The sequence below is a fragment of the Impatiens glandulifera genome, chromosome 6 (assembly GCF_907164915.1).
Source record: "Impatiens glandulifera chromosome 6, dImpGla2.1, whole genome shotgun sequence".
Lineage (NCBI taxonomy): Eukaryota > Viridiplantae > Streptophyta > Magnoliopsida > Ericales > Balsaminaceae > Impatiens > Impatiens glandulifera.
In genome coordinates this window covers 35168842-35176513 of record NC_061867.1, presented here as the reverse complement: position 1 = coordinate 35176513, position 7672 = coordinate 35168842, and positions in this window count along the sequence as shown.

Sequence of the window (7672 nt, the reverse complement as noted above, 5' to 3'; positions counted from 1 at the left end):
TCGGTATTTCATTACAATTTTTCCCATTGTCCAACGGCCCTCACTCTCTCCACGTCATTCCCCGTTTGGTGTCTTCTCAAGCTTCCCAATTTACCTATGTACAGGAGCTTCGCCGTCCCTTGATTGATCTGTGATCCTTAACCATCATTCAGTACTCATTTCTTCAGTATTTTCCGCATTTCATTTATCAGAGTATCATTACATTTTCCTTCATTCTCCCATGGAATCCGCTGTCGTACTCAACTCATTTCACTGTAAGCATCTCTTTTTATATCATCATCTTCATCCACTTCTTCCTTTATGATTTTCAATGTATAGGCGCACTCATTTTAACAGTCGAAATCACTCGAGAAATTTCGTCTGTGAACCTTGCTACTATCTATCTGTTTCACTCTTTGTTGCTATTTATCAGTGATTTTCTCTTTGTGTATTTTACATTTTAAGAAAATTGCTTAGTGTGCGATAGAGCTGAATGATTTTTGCGTCTTATTTACACAGAGAATCAAATTTTCAATGTTTCAACCATTGAACTATCTATTAAGTACACTTTCTTTTGGTTTATACTTATTTCAGTTGTTGCACTGTTTATGCTTTTAGGTGGTTTATCTCTATATATAGAGTAGAGTGGTCATGATCTTGCATAATTATCAGTTATAATAATAACAAATTTCATGTCTTTCCTTTTGTCATAAAAACAACGTGTATTACTTTCCTTTTTTTCGAATGAGAATTTCAGTAAAAACAGTCAACAAAATAGTTAATTGCATTGGTTATGGTAGAAATGAGAAAAAGTAGAAGTCATATTTTAAGTGATATGAGCATAATATTTTATCAAAATTGTGAATGCTCTAATAAAATATATTCCATTTTGCATATGAATTAAGACAAACAAATACTTAATTTACCATAATTGAAGATAAAATTAGTACTCAAAAGTCATACACCTATATTGTGTGGGCCTCACTGGTAAAAAAAGGGTCTTTACCGACGGTTTTTCCCGAAGGTTTTGTAAACCTCTCCTAAATACTCCCGAGAGGAACAAATCTTTCGCTATTAAAAATAGATTCCGAGAGGGGTGTAAAACCTTCGGGTTTATTTATTATTACCGAAAGTTCTACAAAGAACTTTCGGTTTTTACCTTCCCAAAAAACCCAAAAAAAATCTAAGTGTTGGATGTGGGTTAATTGCGAAGGTTTTGTAAAAACCTTCGGTTTTGAAATCCCTTGGTTTTTTAATTACGAAGGTTATTCAAAGAACCTTCGGTTTTGCCTTTTTTGAAAATTTCATTTCCGAATATTTTACAAAGAACCTTCGGTTTTGCTCAATAAAAAAAAATTCTAAATTTGTAAAATGTTTTTTCCGAAGGTTATTCAATGAACCCTCGGTTTTGACTAATATCAAAACCGAGGGTTTTATGAAAACCTTCGGCCTCAACCTCTATAAAAACAAACCCTAGCCCTTCTCTTTTTCATTCCGCTCATCTCTCCTTTCTCTCTCTTCCGCCGCCGCCGTCTGCCTCCTCCAAGCCGCGGGTTCTTCTCCTCCCTTCAGGTAATTTGTTTGATTTGGTTATTTTTTTTGTTTTTGTTTATTGTAAGATTTAGATTTCTTAAGTTTATATATATATATATTATAGATCTAGATTTATGTTAGTTTACGTTATTTTGTTTGATTAATATATATATACATATATCTGAAATGCATTTAGGATATGGGTGATTCGACATGGAAGAGACTTCGGCAAACACCGGAGAAACTGCATCCGTGTTACCAGAATCTGATAACACAATCAGAAATTGCGGCACGTGAGGAAGAGGTCAGAAAGATGACGCTGGAAATGGAACAAATCCGATTAAGGGATGCCGAAAGAGGTCGTTTGCTCAGTGAAATCAAAGCGGACCGGGCCGAAATGTCTCAGAGATTAGAGAATCTCGAACAGGAACTTGTCTTGTTGAGGAGTCGACTGAATCAACCACCCCCTCCTTCCACCCCATCTAATAACTAATTTGTAGATTTATTATGGATTTATTATGGGTTTATGACAATTAATATTTAATTTTATGCGTTATGTTTTAATATTTATGAATTATTGTTATTATGTTTGTTTGGTTTGGTTTAATATGTTTTAAATAATTATGTTTTTGTTGACTTGTCACCTTTTTTTTAAAAAAAAAACCGCATCGCCAAAACCGAGGGTTTATTTGAAAACCTTCGGTTTTGACCAATTTTTTTTTAAAATATTGAGGTAAAAACCGAAGGTTTTCAAATAAACCTTCGGTTTTGACCTTACATTAAAAAAACAAGATTTTTTTCTAAGTATGGGGAAGGGTAAAAACCGAGGGTTTTCAGATAAACCTTCGGTTTTAACCATACATTAAAAAAAGCGGATTTTTTTCTAAGTATGGGGAAGGGTAAAAACCGAGGGTTTTCAGATAAACCTTCGGTTTTGACCCCTCATTAAAAAAATCGGATTTTTTTCTAAGTATGGGGAAGGGTAAAAACCGAGGGTTTTCAGATAAACCTTCGGTTTTGACCCCTCATTAAAAAAATCGGATTTTTTTCTAAGTATGGGGAAGGGTAAAAACCGAGGGTTTTCAGATAAACCTTCGGTTTTAACCATACATTAAAAAACCGGATTTTTTTCTAAGTATGGGGAAGGGTAAAAACCGAGGGTTTTCAGATAAACCTTCGGTTTTGACCCCTCATTAAAAAAATCGGATTTTTTTCTAAGTATGGGGAAGGGTAAAAACCGAGGGTTTTCAGATAAACCTTCGGTTTTCAAGGGTCAAAACCGAGGGTTTTCAGATAAACCTTCGGTTTTCACCATACATTAAAAAAATCTGATTTTTTCCTAAGTATGGGGAAGGGTAAAAACCGAGGGTTTTCACATAAACCTTCGGTTTTGACCCCTCATTAAAAAAATCGGATTTTTTTCTAAGTATGGGGAAGGGTAAAAACCGAGGGTTTTCACATAAACCTTCGGTTTTCAAGGGTCAAAACCGAGGGTTTTCAGATAAACCTTCGGTTTTCACCATACATTAAAAAAATCTGATTTTTTCCTAAGTATGGGGAAGGGTAAAAACCGAGGGTTTTCACATAAACCTTCGGTTTTGACCCCTCATTAAAAAAATCGGATTTTTTTCTAAGTATGGGGAAGGGTAAAAACCGAGGGTTTTCACATAAACCTTCGGTTTTCAAGGGTCAAAACCGAGGGTTTTCAGATAAACCTTCGGTTTTCACCATACATTAAAAAAATCTGATTTTTTTCTAAGTATGGGGAAGGGTAAAATCGAGGGTTTTCACATAAACCTTCGGTTTTTAACAATTCCCAAAAACATTCTGATCAAGGTCAAGACCGAGAGGTGTATTTAAAACCTTCACAAATACACATGAAAACCGAAAGTTAATTGTATAACTTTCGGTTTTAACACTACCTAGTTTGTTAAATTATTTTGTTTTTAACCCACTAATCTTAACTTCTAACTAATATAATCAATTTTGTGTTGTATTTTAAAAATCAATATTGTGTTTCATGTTCAAATATTTATGATTGTGTTTGATTATTATAGAGAAGTCTATATGAATGTTCATGTTTGATTATCTTATGAATGTATGCAATGTTTGATCATATGGATTGTGCAATATTTTAAAGACATCAAATGTGTTAAAATAATGTTGTAAAAGGTCATTAGATGGTAGAAAACCAAAGAATTTAACAATTTTTCAAGTGCTAATTCCGAAAGTTATATAATTAACTTTCGGAAATAACAATAAAAACCGAAAGTTTTATATAAACTTTCGGGTTTGACATTTCTCAAGAACGAGGGTTTTATATAAACCCTTCGGTTTTGATGTAAATTTCCGAAAGTTAATTATATAACTTTCGGAATTATCATTTCACAAAATTGTAAAATTCATTGGTTCTCTACCTTCCAATCTAGACTCCTAAATAATATAATCAAGTGTGTGTTTTTATTTTAAAAATTTTAATTGTCTTTAATGTTAAAATGTTTATGAATGTGTTTGATTATATATAGAAGTGTATATGAATGTTTATGTTTGATTATCCTATGTATTTGTGTAATGTTTGAACATATGGATTGGGAAATGTTTTAAGGATATCAAATGTGTTAAATTAATGTTGTTCAACGTTATTAGAAAGTGAGAATTCAAATAATTTAACAAGTTCTCATGTTGTAAAACCGAAAGTTAAATATATAACTTTCGGAAATATGCCGAAAAAACGAAAGATTTACCAAAGCCTCTCGTTTTTGTGTATTTAAATTTAATTCTAAAAATGTATTTAAAGATTAAAAACCGAGAGTTATATTACAACTCTCGGAATTCTAACATTAAAAACCGAGAGTTATATTAAAACTCTCGGAATTTAAACATTATAAAACCGAGAGTTCTATATAAAACTCTCGGGTTCTATAAGGGTAAAACCGAGAGTTTTACACACAACTCTCGGGTTTTAAAAATTGTAAAACCGAGAGTTCTTTATAAAACTCTCGGAAATTACATCCTAAAATTAAAACGCCTCTTCCTATTCTCTTTCCCGATTTCATTTTATTTCTTCTCCTCTCATCTCCTCCGCCGCCCTCTTCTCTCTCCCCGACGAACAAGCAGACCACCGAACATCTTGCGCCGCCGCCCTGCCGAACACTTTGCGCCGCCGCCCTGCCGAAGACCACCGAAGCTGTTGAAGAATCGCCATCTGCCGCCGCCGCCGAATCTTGAAGAAGCTCTGCCGCCGCCGCCGCAGCCCTACAAGGTTAGTTTAGGATTTTATTTTGAAAGTAGGTTAGATTAGTGTTAGATTGTTGCAATTAGGTTAGATTAATTTTAGATTTTTGTTAGATTTTTCAGATTAGGTTAGATTATTGTTAGATTTTTGAAATTAGGTTAGATTGAAGTTAGATTTTTGTTAGATTGTTGCAATTAGGTTAGATTATTGTTAGATATTTGTTAGATGTTTGTTAGATTTGTATGTTAGATATTTTGTTTGATATTAGGTTATTTGTTTGATTTTAGGTTATATTTGTTTGATTGGGTTTAAAATTTGGTTGATTTTGGTTAGTTTAGGTTATATTGAATTGTTACATTAGGTTTAAATTTGGTTGATTTTGATTAGTTTAGATTATGTATTGGATTTGATTTTTGTAATTGGTTGTTGGATTTGGTTTTAGGTTATATTGAGTTTGGTTGTATGATTTTGTTAGATAATGTTATATTAATTGAGGTTTGATTTAGGTTAGATATGATTGAAGTTTAGGTTAGAATTTTAGGTTAAAATTTTGATTTTGGCTAGATTGATGTTTGATTGGAGTTTGATTCGATTAGATTTATTGGTTTGAATATTTGGTTATATTAATGTAGGTTAGGAATTTAAGCCGCCCGCTGCCCGCTCGTCGATCTACATTCGCTGCTCTTCTTCGTCGCTCTATTTGTGCAAGGTTAGTTCTTGTTGGTTTATTATATGGTTATGTTAGTTTCATGTTTGATTTATGTTAGATTTAAAGTATGTTAGATTAGGTATTATGTTAGATTAGGTATTATGTTTGATTTATGTTAGATTATGTTATATTATATATGTTAGATTAAATTAGGTTTGAAATGTGTATGAATGAAATAAGGTTGAATTATAATTTAAATAGGTTTTGAAATGTGTATGAATGAAATAATGTTAGAATATATGTATGTTTAGATTTAAGTTAGATTTATGTTAGGTTTTATTATTATTTGTTTATGTGTAATTTTGGTTGGATAATGATACATTAGTTAGAAATTATGTTAACATTATGTAATCCTAATTAATTTAGACAAATTTAAGTAAATAATAAGGCGGGTTGTTTTCCATTTTATTAGAAATATGGAAGTACCCGATAAAAGCTGGATGACCTTACGTCGAGATCATCCAGATTACGAGGAAGGTGTTGACAAATTCCTCGAGTATGCTGTTAGGAATACATCCCGACAAACCGTGAAATGTCCCTGCGTGAAATGCTTGAACACGCCGTTTATGGAAATAGACGAAGTCAAGACTCACCTCATCGTTTATGGAATAAATATTCATTATGAGTATTGGTATTTTCATGGAGAAAAGAGACGTACTACTCAAGTGGTTAATGAAGATGTCGATGAAGATGCCGATGACTACGATGATGATGACGACGATGATCAGTCGGAGGATGCCGTGCCGGAATTCAACGATCAGACACAGGAGATGAATAATACAGTTAATGAACAGGTCAACGAAGAACGTTATATGCACGAATTTATAAACGATATGTTCCCCAACGTTAATGACGTCCCGAGCAACGATCAACCAGTCGAAGATGCGCAAAGATTTTATAAATTACTTGATGATTCCAAACGACCATTGTATGAAGGTGCTCGAATAACGAAATCATCGGCACTACTGAAACTACTTCACATAAAAAATGTATGTCAATGGACGAATTCTTCGTTCGATATGTTGCTGCGTCTGCTTAAAGACTACATATTACCGATTGACGCTCAATTGCCAAACTCGTACTACGAAAGTAAAAAATTCATTACTGATATCGGGCTTAAATATAACAAGATAGACGCATGTAAGAACAACTGTATGCTATTTTGGAAGGACGACATAAATGAAGATTCGTGCAGAGTTTGCGGTCTTTCAAGATGGAAAGTCGACCAAACAAGTGGGACAGTTCGGGAGAAGCAAAACGGGAAATTCATTCCAAAAAAGGTGTTGAGATATTTCCCTTTAATACCAAGACTGCAAAGACTATACATGTCCTCAAAAACGGCTCCAATGATGAGATGGCATAAAGAAGGAAGAGTTGACAGTGATACGTTGAGACACCCCGCTGATTCCTTAACTTGGAAGACGTTTGATGAAAATTATACAGATTTTGCTTCAGATTCCCGAAACGTAAGACTTGGTTTATCAAGCGATGGATTTCAACCATTTGCAAATGGGAAAAAATCATACAGTGTTTGGCCGGTAATTCTCGTCCCTTATAATGTGTCACCCACGACTTGCATGGATTCTAGCAATTTCATTTTATCTATGTTAATTCCGGGTCCAAAGAGTCCGGGAGATGCAATTGACATATTTCTCCAGCCATTGATCGAAGAGTTGCATGAACTGTGGCAAACAGGAGTGAGAACGTTTGATGCACACACCTCGCAATACTTTAACATGCGAGCTGCGTTGTTGTGGACCATTAACGACTTTCCCGCATACGCGAATTTATCAGGCTGGAGTACGAAAGGTAAATTTGCTTGTCCTTGTTGTAACAACGACACGGTATCCCTTCGATTGGTTCATGGTTCCAAACAATGTTACTTGGGTCACAGACGTTTCCTTCCACCGAAGCACAAATACAGAAGGGATAAAGAGTCGTTTGATGGTCGAACTGATTATAGAGATCCCCCTAGATTGTTAACGGGGCAAGAAAGTTATGAGCAAGCACGAGACCTAGAAGACATTATTCTCAGTGCGGATATGAGCAAGAGAACCAAGATATATCATGAAACGCGGGGAGACAATTGGAACAAACTTAGCATTTTCTTCCGTCTACCTTATTGGAAATCCCTATTATTGAGACATAATTTGGATGTGATGCATATTGAGAAAAATATCTGTGATAGCGTGTTGGGAACAATAATGAATGTGAAA